The following is a 22,909-nucleotide window of genomic DNA, read 5'->3' as shown; positions in this document are numbered from 1 at the left end:
CTGTCATTCATGCTGTGCTGTCATATGGTTATACATCTGACATCACATGAGGCCTGATTAGACTAGCATAACCATAAACATGTAAGGAATGCATCATATGGTGGCATTATTATTATATCTAGAATGTCTCTAGACCAAAGGAGTTTTTCAGTCATTATCTCTGAAGACACCATTAAACTACCGTTCATCCTTGATGGGAATGTCTTATGCAGTCTTTTACATGTATGTTAAAGTTGCTGTCTTTGTGTTTTTATATTTTGCATTTGTGTATGTGTATCTCTGAGTGCGTGTGTGTTTCTTTTGTAGTTTTAAATTATTGTTTGTTTTGTTTTGCCTGTTTGTTTCCTAAAGAGAGAGGAGAAAAAAAGGCATGGAGTTGGGTAAGTGGGTAAGTGGGGAAAATACAGCAGGAATTGAGGGAGAAGAATCTATAACCAGAATACAGTGTATGGAAAAGTACTTTCCATCAAAAATAATGTCATGTGAAGCTCCTGGTTAATAGCACATCCTTTCTATCCTATTGTTGGTGTTATTTTTCAACTACAATCCTACATTCATTAACATGAATGTATTGTTTGTGTGTGTGTGTGTGTGTGTGTGTGTGTGTGTGTGTGTGTGTGTGTGTGTGTCTGTGTGTGCATGCATGTGTGTAGAGGGGAAGAAAGAAAGTAAAAGATATAGTCATTAATAAGGAGAAAGGACAAATAGGTTGAAGAGAAGAAGAGAAGGAAATAAGAAAGAAGAAGCAATCACTTTAATTATTTCTGAACAGTAATATTTGGAAATAGTAGCAAATTGCAGTTTAGTGACATATTTTGGTTCTTATGATAAAAAAGAGCCTCAATTGCTGGTATTTGAAGATCAGATAAATTAAAAGCAACATAAATTTCTAACTAGTCACTGAAAACTGTTGTTTCATGTGGACATACTATTCTCTTTAAGAACTTAAAAGATTTCCATAAAGTATAAATTTTCAAAAACTAATTTATGCTCATGTCTAGAGCATAATGAATATAAACAAAAGAAGAGAACCCATGACATATTTTCTGTGAAATGACAGATTTTTTCAGCCATAGATTTGTAGACAATCTTTGCATTTTCACTGATTAAGATTTGCTCTGATAGCTTAAAGACTTCTGAGATCTGTAGATAGACTTGAAGCCAGAAATCCCTTCCGACCTGGTTGGAGAGTGTATGCCTGCGGTAGCTGTTGGCCCACACATGAACCACTTGCCTAGTTTAATATTGCATCAGGTTAGGAAAACATCTGACAATGTGCTACCTTAAGACAGAACAAAATGCCTGCAGAAGAAATTTGAAAGACTAAATGGGACAATGTTTGGAACGATTTGAACATAGATCCAAACGTTGATTCATCATCTTGTTGGCACAGATGCACTTTATATCATTTGTCAGCAACATAAAGTTCACATCCAGTTTCCTCCAAAAGAATTACAAAATTAATTTGATACATAATTTTGAGACCCCTTTTAAAAAAGAAAATATTTATGTTTATATTGAAATTGCCATTAATGAGATTATACACAATTGAACAGGGTACATTTCTGTTTTTCTTAATTTATTAACTATTATTCTACGCAATGCTAGCTATATTAAGAAAATGCACCTATTCATTTGGCACCTTTCTTCACTTGGAAAAGGAAATCCTTTGATTTTTCTTTCTGAAGTACCAAATTATTAAACAAATCATAAAGTTAACCTTTTTTAAGTACTCTTAGTCTCTCTTTTGTTTTTTAGTTTGCCAAGATGTTACTGCTTATTAACAGACCAGATAACAAAAATGGGTGACACCTCAGTTTATCCCTCTTGTAAGTCTGTTTATCTGATCTTCCTTGTGGCCAGCATCTCCACCTTCCACAACATGAGATGTCCTTTTTTTTTTCATTTCACCTCATGGAGATGATAATTTGAAGAGCCACAAGAAGTTATTTTCTTCATTGAACAGTTTTCTATCTTTATAGCTCTCTTGAGTTAGATCCTGCATGCAAATGATTGCATATTTACTAAGAGGTCTAGCAGTCAAGGCATTATCTGTCAAGGCCAATCGCTTCTTACTGATTTTGCCATAGCCAGGCCTATAGATTAGTTCATTTACCTACTTCAGGTTGGGGTATCCCCATGCAATGTATGATTTTACAACCCTCGGAATATTAATTGAAGCCTTGTTGAGCTTAACAAAGTTGCCATTAAAGATCTGGCCCAGATGAAATAGCTGCAATACATTGCAGACTTTTGGGGCTACACCATCCGTGTCTCAGATTCTGAGGACAAACGCAATTTCTGTTCTGAAGGGACACAGAAGTTGCCGCTTTTCCTACCATCCTACCCACTCGAATCTCAGTTGTGTATTTCTTATTAATAGTGCTTTGTTTTTCTTCATAGATAAGTTTTCCCTTGCTTTTCAAAGCAGTTTTGGGGGCAATTATTCCCAGCAGGAGCTTCACTTTCAACTCTGCGAATTTCCTTTGCTTTTTCTTAAGAGTTTTTGTTGCAGCAAGAACCTTCTTTTATTTCTCTATGCACAGCCTCTATGTTTCCAGCCAGAAAAAAAGAACAATCTTCTTAGTCTAAACATAACTTAGGTAATTTGCTTATGCATTTCTTTTCTTTTCTTTTTTTTTTTTTTTTTTTTTTTTTTGGTTTTTTTGAGACAGGGTTTCTCTGTGTAGTTTTGTGCCTTTCTTGGAACTCACTTTGTAGACCAGGCTGGCCTTGAACTCACAGAGATCTGCCTGCCACTGCCTCCCGAGTGCTGGAATTAAAGGCTGTGCCACCACTGCCCAGCTTATGCATTTCTATTAGGTCCCAAAATATACAGATATCTCTAGTACAAAGAACTCTTGTCTTTCACTTGTTCTTTGTAGTATTTTGTCAGAGGCATTTTTATACCAACCATTGTTTAATTGAATTTCAGTTTCAACTTTTCCTTTTCTGGTAAAACATGTCTTGCCCATGAGGAAACTAGTGTCTGACTACAAATTATAGATGACCTTTTCCCTTTCATTGAATAAATAGTTTGCGAAGCTTCACAATAATTTAGGTAAACTTTTCCCACTTTTAAATCAAATCTTCTAGGTTCTGCTTTGGCAAAATAGAAAATAGCTGCATTTAGTAATTGCATGCATACTGTGTTATTACTGTTAAGGCTGAACGATTTCACATGAGTAATTTTCCCTTTCCCAAAACAATAAACAAATGCTATTAATTTTGACGAGTAGTATAGGTCTGTTCTAAATTAAAATTCTGTCTTTTGTTCAGTGGTATTCAGTCATAAAATATCTTGATGAGTAGCTTCTCTATGACTGTGTTTCAGGAAAATTGTCTAGATTATACAGTCAAATTCTGATGTTTCCTAGAAATTTGCATTTGTGTCAAACATAACTGCACCATCAGGACTTGCATATATTTCATTGAACATACAGGAAAAAATCAGTGGTCTTAAATCCATGCCATTAACTCACAGGCCATACTCTCTCATTTAAATGCCATATCTCAGTATGACAAAAATTGTATTTATTATACCTTCTTTTCTTGATTTCTTGAAACTGGCCAAGAAATTTACTTTACCTAGTATTGCAAGCATAACTCTACAGAAAAGAGTACTATGAATTCTCTTCAGTGATTGTGCTTGTCTTCTTTTCAGGTTTTTAGACTTCATTCTGGTATTATATTCAAAATAATTTATTATTAAGTATTAAAATGTGATCATACAAATATCTGGGGATGTTGTATGTATAGTTAGCTAGAAATGATCAAATCAGTAATTTCAAATTATGTTCCATGATATACTGGCTCTTCAGGATATTCGTGGATGCTATTTGCAATCAAAATAGCATTTTTATTGCAGGAGGAATCCTCTAAACATACGTCACATTCTCAAAGCAAGCTTTACTCTATTTCAAATTTCCTCAATATTTTATCACAATTTATTATTTCCCAAGAGTATCTTCTGAAATAAAATAACCTATAGAATTTTCTTGAGGTTAAGAGTAGCTTAGTCTAAAAATATTGAAACACGAAGACTCAATTTTGATCATACTGTCTGTGTAAAAAGCTAGGCATGGTGGCAGTTGTCTACAACCCTATCGGTGCAGAGGTAGACACAAGGGAAACGTTAGGGTTCATGGACCAGCTAGTCTAGCTAAATGTGTGAGCCTGGGTCTTAAAATACAAGGTAGTAAGTTCTGGAGGAAAGACACTGATGTTTGCCTCCAACTTCCACACACACACACACACACACACACACACACACACACACAAACACATGTGCATTCTCTCTCTGTCTCTGTCTCTGTCTCTGTCTCTCTCTCTCACACACACACACCACACACATACCACACACACACACACACACACACACACACACACATACAAACTCAAAGAATATGCTTAAAGAAAAACTAACATAAGCAATGCTATAATAAAACTCACCAGTTGTAGTAATCGGATTATTCCATTGGTACTTACCTCTAATTAAACTAAGATACATTGTTTAGAGTTTGCTCCCCAATTATATTACAGTTCTGTGCCATGTGTTTGAAGAGTATACCATGATGCATGTATCATGGTACATGTTTAGATGTCAGAGGACAATTTTCAGGTGTTGATTTTCTCCTCCCAGCATGTAGGTCCTGGGGATGAAACTCAGGTTATCAAGCTTGGTGGCAAGCTCCTTTACCCACAGGTTCATTTTGCCTGCCTTTGATTTACTTTCAGATTTCCTATTTTCCTATATACTCAAGTTATAAACCACCTCAAAGAAAATTTAGATGGAAATATTACTTTCAGTCTTATTCCTCACACAAACTATCAAACTTTAGTTCCAGTTACAATATACCTATTACAAAGAGATATTTTTACTTGTCATATTAAATAAAATGTTGTAGTCGTTTTCTTGTCTACTCTCCTTATATTAGGGAGGTTTTCATGTAAAGGTCTAGAACTTGTTTACACTGTGTATGTCACAACAGCCTGAAGAATTTTTAAGAAGTAGACTTGCACAAATGTTTTTCTAGATATTATTTGAACAAGAGACCTTGTTGTATCTGTTGCCTTTTACAGAACTGCTAGATTCCTTTACTAGAAATGAGCAGGATGGGAAGTGTCAAGATCTGGACTTGAAGTTGTGTATTTATCGCCAGGCTAACTTCAACTCTGCACCCCAAACTTTTTAGTTCACAGATGTTTCTGTCAGTTGCTCAGTCTTGTCACTGCCGTTTTTGTCTCTCAACTTGAAACGTGCATTGAAAGAAGCTGAAAAACATGGTGATTACAGTTTGGCAAATTAAGTTCTACAATGGTCCAATTAGAATGACAAATTGTTCCATTCTCTCTTTAGAATATTCCCATCACATCCAGTGAAAAAGGCACAAAACAAATGAGGCATTCAAAAGTCCTGCTTAATTCTTTCTTCTCTTTAGAAGGAGGGACCAAAGTGGAAAACAAACTGAAATATTCAAAATTTGAAAGATACAAAATGAACACTATAAAATTAAGAGGACCTCGAGTGGAAATGCATTAAAACTTAGGAATATTTGTAAATGACGTACATATACAATGTAGTTCACTATATGTCCAAAATGATGGCAATATTAATATTAATATTAACTTTATGTCATTTCATATTTTGCTCCAAAAGACTCTTTATCTACATAGGACACTTAATCTCCCTTTTAAAATCCTTTAAACCAAATACCTAGAATTTTCATGGAAATGACATTGAATTGCATTTAGTGAGATATAAAAAAATGAAATAGGCTTGGAACATTTTCTATTTATATTATTAGTGGCAAGTTCTAATACAAGGAGCAGTAACAGATTAGTTTTAAAGTTCTACCCATTATAACAGGTCCAAACTGAAATCTATATGAACTCTTTTTATAATCCCCACTGGTGACAAGATCAAGTCAAGCTAATTCTATTATAAAAGTTAGTGAATTTATTTAATTTCCCATAAGTAGGTTTAAACTATATGTGGCCACTTTGTTCACAATAACATGGGATGAAAAAGGCATGCTCATCACTTGTGGCTGTACTGGAGGGAAGTCCATGAATTATTTGTGGTTTACTCAGATTCACCAAATGCTTTTGGACCTCAGTTACAATCATTCTTTCATCAGTTTATCAAGAGCATGCTTTTTTTTTTTTTTTAACTAAGTAGCTCTTACATTTATTTATTTAAGGAAATTTTTTTTATTCATTTTACATACCAATCACAGATCACCCTCTTCCCTCCTCCCTCCCCTTCAGCCTCCCCTCCCCGAACCTACCCCTATCCCCTCCTACAAGAAGGTAAGCCTCCCATGGGGAGTCAGCAGAGCCTGATACATTCAGTAGAGGCAGGTCCAAGCCCCTGCCCCTGCCTCAAGGCTGTGCGAGGTGTCCCACCTTAGGGGATAGGCTCCAAAAAGCCAGATCATGTACCAGGGATGGATCCTGATCCTACTGCCAGGGGTTCCCTTAAACAGATCAAGCTACACAACTGTCTCACTATGCAGAGGGCCTAGTCCAGTCCCGTGGAGGCTCCACAGGTGTTGGTCTAAATTTCATGAGTTCTCACTAGTTTGGTTTGGTTGTCTCTGTAGGTTTCCCCATCATAATCTTGATGCCCCTTGCCCATAGAATCCATCTTCTCACTCTTAGAGTGGATTCCTTGGAGATCCGCCTGGTGTTTGGCTGTGGATCTCTGCATCTGCTTCCATCATTTATTGGAGAAAGACTCTATGATGACAGTTAGGGTATTCACTGATCTGATTACTGGGGTAAGCCAGTTCAGGTGCCCTCTCCATTATTGCTAGTAATCTCAGCGGTCATCCTTGTGATTCCTGGGAACTTCCCTAGCACCAGGTTTCTTTCTAACCTATGATGTCTCCCTCTGTCATGGTATCTTTGTCATTGCTCTCCCACTCCATCCTTGTTCCAGCTTGACTACCCCGTTCCCTTATGTTCTCATCCCCCATGCCCTACCCTTGCCCTGGGAAGGAGAAATAGATGCGATCTCCATGAGTAAATTGTGGGCAAGAGTTTTCTATTTTTATCTCTGTAATGAAGACTTTCGGCTAATTTTTCTATTGTGTCTATACATACCGAATTTTCAGCATGAATAAAAAGCTATGCTGCTGTTGTTATACTATTGTATCAGAATATGTTATCATTTTTTACATTTAAATTGTATTTTTTCCCAAAGAGGCCATCATATACAGTGAAAGTGAACATCAACGTAACTAAGTAAGCAAGCATGTCACGTGTATAACAATGGGACTGAGGTGCTGGGCTGAGTTTATAGGCTGAAGGCTATTAAATGGTGCTCATCTGCGTCAAAGGCCAGATCTTACAAATCAGGTAAACAGCTCTTTCCTTTCTTTTGTGTTGTAAGTTTAGCTTGACACGTTGGACAGAGGGTCATTCTGACCCAGTTTGGGTCTGGAATGTTGTGACATTTTAGAAACTTTTGTTATCAAATAAACTTCCTCGAGCTAGTGTCAGGTTTCCTGTTAGCTGTGGTGTGAAATAAATAATCCAAAGCTCCCAGACAGCACTAAGATCGTGAACTGGTACAGTACGGCTAAAAAAATAAATAAATAAATAAGTTGGCACAAAGTTATATTCAATTGAGGTTTTGTATTCTTGGTAGGAATATAGATAATGAGTATCAGTCTTGCTTTGGAAAACAAAAACAGAATCATTAAGCAAAACTGTGCAATAACAAGAAGAGCAATAGAGAGAAAAATAATTGTATTTTGGAAAGTGGAAATTGTTTAAAAACTTAGATAAATCAAAGCAAATTAACAATGTTTCTATAATTAGCAAATATATATATATTTGTAAGTATATATATAATTAGTAAATATATATTTGCATATATATAATTAGTAAATATATGTGTAAATATATATATTTACATATATATTTTTATTTAGAAGTACGTGTTGCAAGCACTACTTGGAAATTTAAGAAGCAGTTATAATCATTCTTAAGCCAAGACCCACCATGTTTTTTTTGCACACTCTTATTAACTACCCCAACTAGCCAATCATTAACTCTCTAGTAAAGAGCAGAATCTTATTCCAGAGAAAACATAAAAAGGTCTCTAAACACCACACACATCACAACATTAACGAGGAGAAAACTTCTATCTGCTGAGTCCCAGTGCATCGTTGTGCTCATCCTCTAGACTCACCTTCTATGGCACTGGAATAAATAGATAGCACATTTTTCATTTCCAACAAAATATTGCAAGATTTTAAAGTCATTACCAGCATCACCACTCTTCCACAAGTCACCAGCTACAGGAAACTGATTTGAGAAATACAAATGAAACTCACATAGAAAGCCACCAGAGTAAAAATTGTGTGTTTTTCTACCACGTGCTTTAACAAATAGATAAAAGGTAATACTCCTGCTTTATTGCAAGGATAAAATTCACTTTGAAAAAAGAGGGCAGAAGCAGATCTTCTCTAACTTCAAAATAAACAGAAATTTAAAAAGAAAATTAAATGTTTAGAATACAGGTGAGTTAAAACTGAATAAATACAAAGTACCAGCCCCTCAAAAAAATTAATACTGAGAATTCTAGAAAAGAACATAGGTAATATGAGAAAAAAGAATCACTACTTAAGTAAAATAAATTCCAAAGAAATGGTTGGGTTAAATGTTTGGGTTAAGGGCACACAGTTCTTTCCGCATTAGACAAAAATGTGGATGCCTGTACTGATTTTTAGTTTTGTAGAGATGAGAATGTGTGAAATTCTTAAAAATTTCAGAGACAAAAGTAAGCTGCACAAACATAACTTTTAATGTACCTTTGTCAATAAGTCATGAAATTACTAATATTATGTCCTGAATGTGCTTTGAGGATGAACTGGCTGTTGTGGGAAGTATGCTGCAGTGTAAGGTTAGTGCATGCTTCTGGATGCTGTGGGAAGCATGAAGCTATAGAAGGCTAATACATCCTTTTCCGTGGTGAAGGTAATAATTGGTGACTTAAGAAGAAAAATTAAGAAATAGTGAAAGAAACTTTAGTATATAATGGCTTGAAAGAATGGATCGGCTAACAGTGCTGGTAATATCTGTCTCAACAGAAAGAGAGAGGAGGAAATAAGGAAGCCACAGTTTTATAAACACAGGATTTTTTATGTCAATATATACATTTTATTTATAAAAAGATTAGTCAGTAAATTTTTTCACATAGCTGAACCTTGAAATTCCATCTGTAGTCATCTGTTTCTGCTTAACATATCAATGTTTATAATATCAAAATCATAAAAACTCAAAGTATACAAAATAAAGGAAAATTAAATGAAATATTCATGATGTATATCACAGGAAATTTTGTACTCATTAAACATTTTGAAGGGTTTTAGCATTTTAAAATTCACACATATTAATGTTAAATGAAAACATGAGATGAAAGATTTATATTTAACACGACTCAACCTAATACAATTGAAAAAAATCACTATGACATGATTAATTTTAGAAGTAGAATTTTTCATATTGTGCTTTTAAATTTCCTATATCATATTAAATATTACATAATAGAAAATTTATCTTACATATAAAGATTTTGGAACTTAGAAATCTATGAAACTATTATTGAATATTTTCTCTTTAGGTTAAATGCTGTTCACTATATTTTCAAATTTGATCAAAACTAGCAAATATAATTTGAACTCATGAACCTAATGTAAATGGTAATATGATTATTACTTTTCCTATTTTGCTTAAATGAAAAAAGTTTCCTAGGTTAATAAAACATTTATAGCTTTCCTCGGGAATAGAATTGGGAGTTAAGGGTCAGATCCTGCTGGTAGAAGCCTCATATCTCATATTATCATCATCATTCTAGATTGTTATGCAGTCAAAATGAAGGGATTTGGTTTGGGAGGTGGTGTTGGCTCTCTCTTGGCTCTCTCTCTCTCTCTCTCTCTCTCTCTCTCTCTCTCTCTCTCTCTCTCTCATAGCTTCAGAACTCCCATAACTTTTTATTTTCAAAATTGAAAGAGGCAAGAATAAAATTTTCTGTAAAGTCTTCTGGTTACAGATCTTATTTAACAAAAGAATGTATGTATTCATACATTTTCCAGGCAAAGATACAATAAGAATGTACAACTGAAACAAATAATTTATGACTATAGAGTGTTAAAGAACCAAGAAAAAAACGTAAAAGCAGTCAATCAATAAACCTTGCTCTGTTTCAACTTCGTCACTGAGTTCCTTCCCCGTGTTTTAACTGAAATGGACAAATGACCCTATACAATCACTGTTCTAACACTGGCAACTCTAGGTGGCTGTGGTGTCAGCCATCTTTTAATATTCTTCATGTCCTAAGGAAAACTCATGTCACCCAGTAAGTCTGTTCAGAGGAAGCAGGATACACCCAGCTCAGTGGTGGACACAGAGGGTACTCAGGAAAGGGTTTTGTGCTTCCATATTGGTGTTGCCCTGACATTTGGCTGATACATAACACAATGTGATTTGTATTGAATAGTAGGAGTAACTCGTGAAAGAGGTGACATAAAAGCTTTCCAAGACAAGTGGTCAGGGAAGGCCATATATTCCAGATCCTAGCCACTTCAGATCAACAAGTGCCTCCTGCAGTTCCAGAAATAGTGTGAAGAGATAAGTAAGTTTCCACTGCATAATATGTGATCTTTCGTGGCTTTGTATGCATGGGAAGAATGCAGATTTATGCCTATATTTGCTATTTTTTAAACAAGCAAAGATGAAATGTAGAGCTCAAACACATAAACCGACTAATAAAATTGCTGACTAAAACAAATTTAAAAGGTATGCAAGTGACACAGATCTACTCATTTAATTGCCTTTAGAAACCTCTAAAAGCCTGTGGGCTTAGGGATAACACAACGATTGCTTAAATGTATATTTCTTTTCCCCATGTGACTTTATTGCCAAATTATTTCAGAGGTATTATCCAATATATCTTTTCTCCTGGAAAAGAATTATTAAATGTAGTAATGAATTATCTTATTGTCTTTACTTAGCTGAATCTTTTACAGTCAGACTGAATACTTTTAGTAGGGGTCCTTTCTATAAATTTTCTCTTTTCTGTGTCTCGTCTTACGTAATTCAATGGATACCACAAAAGTCCTGTATTCCTCTGTGAGAATGGCTTGTAATCACCAGTATGGGGAGTGGATCGGAAAGGGCCAGAAGTTTTGACATCGATACTGACTTATTCATAGGAAAGAAATTGCTTTCCATGTTATTCAAAGTTCAGCTTCATGCATACTATAGTCTTTTTGCAATATTGTCACTACTTAGACATTTAAAAACACAGAAATATAGAGAAATAATTTTCTGTGTTAGTTTTTCGCAAAGGTCACTGACAGAACCTCAGAAATGGCGATCAAATAATTCCACCTTTGTTGATCTCTCTGGAGGGTCATAATCAATAAGTCCAAAGTTCTAACTCCTTCTCCTGTCAGTATTTTTTTTTATCCAAAATTAAATCTTGTAACTATGAAGTGTTTTTGCAAGTGGAAACAAAAGATTTCTTATTTCTTCTCGATGACGGGGAATCAGTATTATGTGAAATTTTTAAAATATATGGTTATTTTTAAAAAGGATTTTAGGCTCTTACTTTCTAATCACTTAGTTCGTTTTCTGTTACTGTAAAGAAAGCATCATGACCAAAGGCAACTTGAGAAGAGAAAGTTTATTTTCAATTATTTCAGTTCCTCCAAGTGATGAGTCCATCATGGTGGGGCAGAGGCATGGCAGCAAGCGGTAGGCCTGGCGACAGGAACAGACAGGTGAGAGATCGTGCCTTTAACCTAGAGCATGAAGCAGAGAGAGGAAATCGAATGTAAAACACAATGACGAGCTCCCAAAGATTACCCCAGTCACGTACTGCTTCCAGCTAGTCTGCACCTTCGAAATATTCCCAAACAATATGTTGTCTCCAAATGTTTTTGGGCTGCATGCACAGCTGTCTTCTGCAGTGTATGGGCCACTGGTGGCACCCACCTGGGATAGCAACAACAAATTAGGTGATGTTTGTTCTTTGTTTCGGGCTGCCAGTTTGAGCTCCTCCCATTTACTTCGCCTGCCGCCAATGCTGAAAACGAAAGGCGGCTTACGGTATTTTTCTTCTCACGAAAGTGAGTAAAACCGAGCAAGCACACTCACAACTCCTATGTGATATTGCCATTCCTGTGGCCAAGTATGTCACATGAGCATGCATATGTCAAGCACCAATAAGGTATATAGTCTCCTTACAATGGGGAAGTAAGGGGAATGAGTTTTGCTAAATAATACAAACTATCACAGAGGATATATAGGTCCCATTTAAGAGAAGAAGTCGAGTGAGGTTTCTCGGTGAGAGCGCCCAAAAGCCCATTCCCTACTTTTTTCAATCAATTATACTAGAAATATAATACTTTCATTTCACTCTTTGTTCATACCTGCTGATGCCTGGCTTCTCATCTCCTAAGCTCCTAGAATTTCCACTCTATCTCACGTTCTGAATCTTTTCCCTCACCATTTTACTGATAGAATCAAGGTTTCCAATAACCCAACAGGACACGGCCATTGAAAGGAAGCTGGGCAGGGACTGCAGTGGTTAATAAATAGCTCTGTTTTGGAATACTGAGAAGTAAAGTGGAATTAAGTTGAACAATTAATTTTTATGGGTGATCTCTCAAACTTGTACCAGCAATTAAATTAAAAGGAGCCCAGTGCACCCAGACCAACCAATAAATGTTACAATAGTACTACAACAGAAAAGAAAAAAATTAGCATAGGATAGTTGTATAAAACCTCCATAAATCTCCTTATCTTCATGCAGTTAAAGTATATAGATAAAAAATGAGAAAATAAAGCTAATTTCCTAGCTGTTCAGGGAAAAAAATGTCTTCAGAAAGTATTGAAAAGCAATATATAAGAGAATGTGTATATTATTTCCTTTGGGTATATGGGAAGAATGAAAATATTATAGTTCAAATTTTAGCTATACCATATTTGATTATCCATTCTCCTCCTAATGGCCATTTATTTTACTTGCAATTTGAGCTATTATAAGTAAGACTGTTTCAAACATTTTTGTATTGCTTTTTTGTTTTTGTTTTTTTGAAATGTATTTTTTAAAGAATTTTCTATTCATTTTACAAAGCAATGATAGATCCCCTTCTCTTTTCTCTTCCCACCCCTTCACCTTCCCCCCTCCAACCCACTCCCCATTCCCTCCTCCAACAAGGTAAGGCCTCCATGGGGACTCAGCAGAGCTTGGTACATTCAGTAGAGGCAGGTCCAGGCCCCTCTGCCTGCATCAAGCCTGTGAAATGTGTCAATCTCAAACATATTTCTTGCATGATCTTCTAATGAAGACAGTTTGACATTTTCCCAGGTGAAATAATTTCAGAAGAATTCATGTGATATTGTAGTCAACTTAAGCACCAGAGGAACAGGAAGTCTGCTAGGACACTGTGTCTTCTAGAATTGACCAGGAAGTTGCACCCATGAAATCACAACAATATGGGTTCCTAAACAAAATATGAATAATGACACCACTAGCCATGCTAAGGTAGAAGAAGGAAAGGTCATGGGGCCCCACCTGCAGACCTGCAGACAGTTAAGACTGCTGAGTGAGGGAGAATTAGTCTTCCCTGTGGATAAGCCCCCAATGTGGTGGTTCTCCAGTACCAGAAGGCAGGCCTGAAATTATATACACAGAACCAGTACTAAACTGACAAAGTGGGTTGCATTTACATACATGTATGTAACAATAAAAATTTTAAAAAGAGGTTAAGAGTTTGAGAAGTAATCATGGGGAACATAGGACAGTCTAGGAGGAGGAGAGAAAAGAGAGAAGTGATGTGATTATATATTAATTTTTTAAAATGGCAAATAGAAACGTAAAACTGAAAATACAGTTCAGTTGGTAGAGTGCTTGCCTTGCATGTACAAAGCTTTGGGTGCAGTCCCCAGTACAGCATAATTCAAACTTTTTTATAAGTCTTTTGTGGATATGTGTCTTCATTTCTCTCAAGTTCCTAAATGGAATGGTCAAGAGATGTGGAAATTCATGAGAAGCTGTGAAACAATTGTCAATGTGATTTTTCCTTTTTATTCTTCCATGGGTAAGGTTAGAATTTATATTGCTTTACATGCTTATTCTTATTCGGTTTTATCAGACTTACTTTAAAATTGTCACTGTGCTGAAGTGAATGTACTACATAAGGTTTTCCAGTGGAATCATTTTAGTGTGAAGATTCCAAATGAGGAGCACAGAATACTTTTTCTGAACATTCAGGGTTTGGGTTTTTTTTTCATCTTATCATTGTTAATGGTTTTAAGTTCATTGTGTAATCTTTACTTAAAACTATTGAGAGATCTATCTGCTGCAAGTAATTTCCCCAGTTGCATTTTCTTAATGATAACTGTTAGTGAAGGGGAAGTTTGGATTTCAATGAAGCTTCCTTTACCAATTACTTTTCTTTCATGAAATAAATATTTTTTGTTCAATTAATGTTCCTATTTCCATTTCACCTCAGTATTTTCTAAATACAATATTAATGCCTTGTGTTTTCTTTCAGAGTTATTTGGAGGTGTAAGTTTTACATGCAAGGCTATGATTCAGACTTTTGAAAATAAAGATTGACATAAGTATCAAGGTCTTTGATTTTTTTTGGCTACTAGAACTGCTGAGTTTAATCTGCAATAGTCAATAGCATCTTTTTAAACATATATGAATCTGCAACAGGAATAGAACCTATTCCAAACATTCTTTTTCTGTAAAATTAGTTATCTCTGTCAAAAAATAAAACTGATCACAAATGGATGAGCCTAACATAAGTAGCACTTTTTAGCCTGCAAAAAAAGACAATGCAATTTATCTATTTCATCCATTAGGGTAGCTGTAGGGTAATTGTGGAATTTACTTATCTCTTTCATTTACCCCATTTTAGATGTCTTTATTCTGAAGTCTTCCTTGATTATTCAAACTTATTAATATTTTTAGTGGATAGCTTAATCGAGCTCTTGTCCCAAATGCTCTACCATCCAATTAAAATTCTAAAATAAGCTCCAATTTTTAAGAGAGAGATATAAGAAAGACCTTGTATCAATACTCCAGGGGGCTAGTAATGTGAAAATCACTTTTTATTTGCATTAAGTACCAACTTTTAGAATATAGCTTGCTATGAAATTTCCTCGTAATTATCATGAAGACACACATATTAATGGAATGAGTAGCAGTATTATAATAATTATCAAAGGATATTTCCCATATGTACTTTCAAGATATATTGCTGGAAAGACTTCAGATGCCTGAGGCTTGTCCAAATGAAGTGTGAGTTATTAACATGCATGATCTTTAAGGGATTTAAAAATTCAGTAATAATTGAAGTGTACATATTTATGTGTCATATGTTTTTCTGTGTGTTCTTTTAGATATGGATTTTGCTTGTGTCATGGTTCATACTTAGAGAACAAGAGAGTGCTTATATTTTCAGCTACCTGGTGAGAACATGAATAATTTCTTTAACAGACAAAAAATAAAATAAAGGAATAACCCTGAATGTGCTAGGCAAGAGCAACCTGAGGGTCAAAATGATTAAACATAATATGGTATTCTGAATGAAATTTTGGAACAAAAGTTGGTATCACACAAACATTAAGAAATATGAGTAAAGTATGGATTATTCTTAGTAATGTATATAGTATTTCATGCATTATTATGAATATAACTATGTAATAGTGAAGGAAATGAGGCTTAACCACAAGAAAACTTTATTATATGTGTTTTTTTCTATAAATCAGAAACTTTTCTATAATTAATTTGAAAATGAGTAATGAATGCAAGGAACCTCACCTCACTTTTTACATCTTGACCTTTAGTTTTCTGTAGCCATATATGAGATAATTGAAACACTGTGGTTCAATAATTTTTCATCAATATAACAAAAATCTGAATATTGGCACATGGAATTTTTTCCTTATGGAAAATACAATAACCATTGTTTTATTAGTAGTAAATACATAAGTTTTAACATTCAATTTTTAACATAGAAAAGTTAAGAAAGGTAACTTAACAGTGTATGGCCATAGGCTACAATAAAATCTTTTCGCATGATGTATGGTATAATTTACTAAATGGAATGTGGCTGCCCACAATAATTCCTTTATTTGTCTATTTTTTTAAGGTATACAACTCTAAAAATGAGCAATTCACAACTGATTATCAAGAAAATAAGTACCATTGACTGTATCAACTGCAAAATTAATTTAACTAATCAAAACACAAATGCACTAAAAATGCAAAACATGCAACAGTAAATATCCCAATGTCTTGTTCACTAAAGCCTTCACTGCTTGTGGTAAACTGCAATGCAATCAAGGACCATAAATGCTCAGATGTAATGTGGTTGTGAGTACCAATGAAGGCCTGTGTTCACAGAGAAAAAAGTAACATTCAGAAAATCAATCAGAAATTCTACCCTTCTCATGTCAAAGTCACTCCAGTTATTTTAATGACTTTAGAATTGTGTGTGTGCATATGTATGTGTGTGTTTGTGTGTAGTGTACATGTGTGCACATGTGTGCATATGGGGACCAGTCATCAATTTCAGATTTTTTTAGATATTGTTTACCTTGTTTCCTTTCTTTTTAATATTTTATTTTATGTATGTGAATGTTTTGTCTGCATGTACATATGCTTTCTATTTATATGCCTGGTGCCTCTGGAGTTCAGGTGAGGAAGTCAGATCCCCTGGATCTGGAGTTCAAGTGATGGTTGTGAGTTTATGGTGTTAGTTTTGGAAACCAAATCCTGGTCCTGTGCATGAGCACCAAGGCTAGTAACCATTACTCCACCACCCACCCCTTGTTTCTTGAGACATAATCTCTCAGTGGTCTGACACTCACCAAGTAGTCTGGTGTGGCTATTCAGTGAGATGTAGGGGTCCACCCTTCTCCACCTCCCCAGTTCTGAGATTGCAAGAGCACACTGATACACTAGGATTTGGGGTTTGATTTTGTTTGTATATGTGTTCTCGGGATTGAAATCAGGTCATCATGTTTGTATATCAAGTTGACTAAGCTACCTCCCCTGCACATACTTTTCAATTTCTACTGATACTTTCTACCAGCTGGGCCCATTCCTTCAGCTGACATAAGTAGGTCACAGATGTGGACTCCTGCATGTGTCCAGGTATATCTTCTTAAACACAAAGTATGCACAAACACAAAAAGTATGGATACTCAGAGCATCTCAAAATGAGTGTAAAGATTTCCAGTCTTGAGGTAAGTCACTTTTTGACTAAGATATTAGAGTTAGATCCTTGGCTAAGACAATAAACCAAGGAGTCTCTGGGGTCACACACAGACTCCAATAAGAAAGTAAAATATATGAATATGTATATAAATAGCTGCATGGTGAATTTATAAATAAATTATAGAAAGTTAGACTAATGTCTTCAAAATGACCTTATTGACACTCCTGTCCTAAAAATAGCCACATCAGCTCTCCTTGTCTGACTTACAGAAAATGCCCCAAAACAGCCTCAAGCTAAGAACGCTTTCAGTGGTCACAATTTTCTTTAAACACATTGGCGTGCATGCCTCCCTTCAGCAATGAACATCAATACTCAGCTTACATTTGAGTCTGGAGTGACTGGCACATGTGTGATGCGGGTAGACTATGCTTCTACTGTTTATCACATGTATTTCTACATTGTTTCATGGTGCAAAATACTGAATCCCAAAGAATTTACATTCTTTCACTGGCAAATTTCTTACTTGCATTAAAATATTTAAGAATAGGCATACACGTTTATTTCTTCCCTCTCTTTGCCACTCTACACAGGAACATTCAGCTGGCCTTTATTTTTCTTCTTAGAAGCAGGCTCAATGGTGATGTCAGCGAGCACATACAGAACTGCCATCATTTTTCCCCCTAATTATGTTACCATTCTTAGCACAAAATCTGCCTGGATCTCCAGAGTTTTCCATTTCAGCGATAACTGCTATTGTATGTCATGTCATCCCTTTTAAAGTTATCCCTCAATAGTGAGTTAACTCATGTGCTTCCCTGATGGCTCGTCTTTGTCTTCTGAGACAAGGCCATGAGCTTGTTATGTTAGGTCTCCCATCTCAGCAAAAAGTGCAGGTGCTTGTAAGATGTCTTTGTGCATAAAACGAACTCACATTTATCAAAACTATCAATGGGCAGCTATGTATCATTCCATCCTAAATCGTGATATGCTTTGCAGATTTTCATTTTAAAAAGTAAATTTTTGAACTGAGGGGATAGATCTGCCAGTAAAGTGCTTGCTTTGTGAGTATGAAAATGCATTTGGAACCCAAGTACCCATGTAGAAGCCAGATGTAGTGGTGCAAGTCTGTAATTCCAGCACAGGGAAGGGGGAGACAGGAGTCACCTTGGGCTTGCTGGCCAAAAAGTCTAGGGAGCTACAGGTCCAGAGAGTGACCCTCTGTCAAAAACTAAAGTGGAAGTGAGTGAGAAAGACACTTAATATTGACATCTAGCTTCCATGGTTTCTAATGCACATGTGTTTCTGTGAACATATTGCACATACAAATGAGCATACACTTCAAGTACACACACACACACACACACACACACACACACACACACACACACACACACACAGCATATGTACACAAATAATAATTTTTAAATGGGGTCACAGAATCAGTAGTAATTATTAACTAAATCAAATCTTAGACTTACATTTAGAAAAGAGTTTAAGAATAACTTGAGGATCTGGAAAGTTAAGGGGCTCGGTGATTAAGAGCACCAGCTGGTCTTCCAAAGACTCTGGTTCAATTTCTTGCACTAATATAGCAGCTTACAATTGTGTGTAGCTACAGTTCCAGGAGATTCAATGCCCTTTTCTGACCACTGTGGAAACTGGGCATGCATGTGATGCACAGAAATACATGCACATGCAATAGCCTTACACATTCATATAAAATAAAAGGTTAAAATAAATAGTGCCTTGGGAGACTAAAAATATTATATATTTTTTTATTATATATTGTATAATAATATATCATATATATGTATCTGACTGATATGTGGTATATAATATGATGAACTAATATGTAAGATGGTCCAACTACTCATAAAAGTAGTTGCATTTTTATAATCTCTAGAAAAACTATATAGAAAGGTACACAGAATTTTAATTCAATGGATTTTCATTCATCACAGTTGTTTTTAATCATAATTACCATAATAAAATTATATTCTTGCAAACTATATAGGGCTTTACCTACAACTCCACAAACCTATATAGGATATCTTTGAAGCTATAGCTGGGTTCCAAACTTATAATTATTAGATACTACAATAGTAATATACAACCTGTTCAAAAAACATGAGGCATATTATATGAAAATAAAAATAATCATATATCATATGTGGATATATATGTATATACTAAGTAGACTAGAGGATATAGCCTCATGTCATTTCAAATCAGGTATTTTTTCCAAACAAGTTCAGATCTAGTCATGTTTATATTCAGTGCTGTATGAAAATGTTTCTATTTTCTGATATATATGAATTTCAAAATTAAAAAATAATCTGGATCATTACTTTTGCTTTTTACCTTTTTATTTCATGAAATAAGCAAAAATTTTGAATAAGTTATAGTTTGGTTATGTTCATACCTTTTTGCTGAATACCTCTGGGAACCAAGATTATGGAGTTTTTAAGCCAATAGAAAGGTGACATTTTCACCCAGGTTTTCCAGATTGATGCTAAGGCCTCAAAGGTAAGGAAAAAGGAAGAGAAGGGTAGGATTAAGCTTTGTGTATAAAACCTTTAAATTTACACTTTCAATCTAATCGGTAAAGTTTTTAATATGCCTCTTATTATTATGTATTTATAAATTATATTCAACTGTATAATATATATATATATATATGTGGTTAAAATGGTAGAAAACCAGAAATACTTACAATTATTAATATTTTTAACATCTCAAGTATTAATTTTGAGTGCTTTCTGAGATTCAAATTTCCTTTAAATCTGCTATGAAAACTTCGCCCTTCTCCACGTACATTGACCCCTGCTTCACACAGCCTATGATGGAAAACATATTGTAGAATGATGTTTCTAAAACTGTGGATGTGTGACACATTTTAAGAAATATATAAGTGTGCATTTTTATTAGTTATATAGCAATTCAATGATTTTATCTATTTTATTTAACATTTGATTGTAAGAATTATAACAAGCTCTTTGATTCTGAAATAGTAACATTTATGCTGATAATAAAAGGTAAGTTTTAATAACTTAAACACTATAGAATATTATTATTTAAGTAACTATAGGTGTTTGTGGCTGTTAGAATTGAAAAGAGGAATAAGATGACTGAAGAACAAAACCCAGTGGCAGCTATGGAGGGTTGCAAACAGATCAGCACTTTGGAGATTCAGCAGAAGCATGTGCTAGAAGTTAGCCTGGACTACATAACAGGTCCACTAATAGTTTGGGGTACATGAATCCTGTCATTCAATTATAAAGATAATTCATACATGTAGAAAACAAGCAAGGCAACAAAAACAACCCAGTCACCAAGAAAAACCACGTAAGAGTTTTAACCACTCTTCCAAAGGATGATGGTAAGTTCAGGTAATGTGGGGAAAGTGTCTAGTTCAGCACCTGAGACACAATAAAAGTTCCATGAATTAATCAAGTTAGGCCATCTGTTCAGCTCTGCTCCTTTGCCAACCTCAGTTAAGTAAATGTACACCTGAAGCATCATCTATGTCCTTCCTTGGGAATGGAGAGATGTCTCAGCAATGAAGAGTCCTTACTGCTCTTGCAGGGATTCCTGCTTCAGTTCCCAGGATCCACGTGGTGGTACACAATAGTCTGTAACTCCAGTTCTAGGCATCTGATTCCTTCTTCTGACCTCTGTGAGTGCCAGGCCATACTTTGTGCTCATACATGGAGTGATGCACACACTCTTCCATGTAAAATTAAATGTATCTAAAAATTAATTTTAACTCTCTCATGTGTCACTAGTGTTATACAGCCACAGTTTGGAGAATAGAGTTCTTTACTCTGTCCTAAGGGGATATGCAATATGCACAAATTTATGCACCAGATTCTACACAGAACTGAATCACAGAGAGCAATCTGCAACCTAGGGAAAGAGCAAAAGACAAACAACTGAAAGTTTGAAATGAGTGTGTGGGTCAACCTCCACTGGACCACGTTTATCTTTATAATTCAGAAAACACCTGCATAATGCTGATTACATATTTAAAATCAGAAGAGTTTCCCAACTGGTACACAAATATGAAAATGTTATGATGTAAGCCGTAATTTTGTAAAAATAGTATATACTTACATAAAATAAAAAAGAAAATTTCTCATTTTCTGGATTGCATTCACTAAATGACTATGCCAGTCAATGCCAAGTAAAGTAACATTTTTTTGATAACAAAAAGGAACCATTTCTAACAATATTTGGATTTATTTTATTGTGTTTTACTTGATGAACTTTCAGGCAGTGTGAGCCTTATATTGTTATTGGTAACCTTGAATTGGCAAAAAAAATTGATGTAATAAAAAAATGCAAAAAGTGATAATTCCTCAGATTACTTTTTATTGTACATGAAATAGTTCTATTCTTTTAATATTTACTTCTATATTTTGTGTACCTGTATTACTGAGCATATGTATATGCACCACATGCATGCCGGAAACCTTGGAAGCCAGAAAAGGATGTTGTAACCCCTGGGCCTGGAGTTATGGAAGTTTGTGAGCCATAATGTTGTTAGTGGGTTCAAATGAGGACTTCTGCAAGAGCAATAATGACTCCTAACCACTGAGCAATTTCTCCAGCCCTGAGTCGCCACAATATTTAAGGAAGCAAAATGAGGATCTTTGAGCAATATACCATGAAGATTTTCTGGGACAGGAACTAAAGAGTTGACAACTTTGAACATTCAAAACAGAAGTCAAACTCTGATCCTCAACTCCAATTCCCAAGCAAAACTCTAAAACGTCTTTGAGAAATTAAAACCAACTTTTAAATTTCCAGTCTCTTAAAATGAATATACTTTAAATACATCTCAAGAATAAATCAGTATATTCATGGACCGTAATAATTCCCCTGGAGCTCAATAGAAATACTTAACCAAGATTGACCTGAGTGCCCATTAGGAATTACTGTTAAAGACAAGCAACAAGTCCCTCATCTTTGTAAGCTCAGTCATCTTTTAAAAACCTAATTGGAAATTGCTTGCTTCATAATTAGGTTTTTTTTGCATATGAATTCTCTGTTATGACACATTCTGTTAGCTTTGCTTTTAGTAATAGAGATCGTGATCATACAACTTTTTTTTTTAACAAGAGTCATATAGAAATCAGTTCAAAACAGCATGTTTCTTTCTTCCTCTGTCCTCATTCTTTCTCTCTTCCTTACCCTTTCTTTTGTTCTTACATTCTGATTTCTGGTAATCATGCATGTATGCACACGTAAGTACACATGATATGTGGAGGAGGTGTGAATGCCACAGCAGGGGAGGTAGGTGGCAGTTGGAAGACACAATCTTGTGGAACTGGTTCTCTCCTTATACTTCTACATGGATGTTGAGGATCAAATTTAGGTTACCAGGCCTGCATGGCAAGTGCCTCTACCTGCTGAGCCATCTTGCTGCCTGCCCCTAATTTCATTTTGGTTATTTAATAGTTTATTTATTTAAGCATCTGTGTGTTCATGCAACCAGGCCGGCGTTTGCTGCAGAGTGCTTGTGGAGATCAGAGGACAACTGACAAGAGTTGCTTCTCTTCTAACATTGTGTGGACCCCAGGCATCAGTTTCGGGGAGTCAGGCTTGGCAGCCAGTGTCCTAACTGGCTGAGATCGCTTGGCAGCCTCTCTTTT

The 22,909-nt window shown here is 35.3% G+C and overlaps 1 pseudogene; it reads right to left on the bottom strand.

Annotated features, from left to right (window-relative positions):
• Window positions 1-1,813: 1,813 nt before the first annotated feature.
• Window positions 1,814-22,909, bottom strand: part of LOC128107853 (60S ribosomal protein L7-like) — a 32,553-nt pseudogene continuing 11,457 nt past the window's right edge.

Source organism: Peromyscus californicus, unplaced genomic scaffold, assembly GCF_007827085.1.
Source record: "Peromyscus californicus insignis strain IS unplaced genomic scaffold, ASM782708v3 Scaffold_12__1_contigs__length_115047231, whole genome shotgun sequence".
Classification (NCBI taxonomy): domain Eukaryota; kingdom Metazoa; phylum Chordata; class Mammalia; order Rodentia; family Cricetidae; genus Peromyscus; species Peromyscus californicus.
The sequence above is the reverse complement of the archived record's forward strand: the minus strand, read 5'-3'. Positions and strand labels throughout refer to the sequence as shown.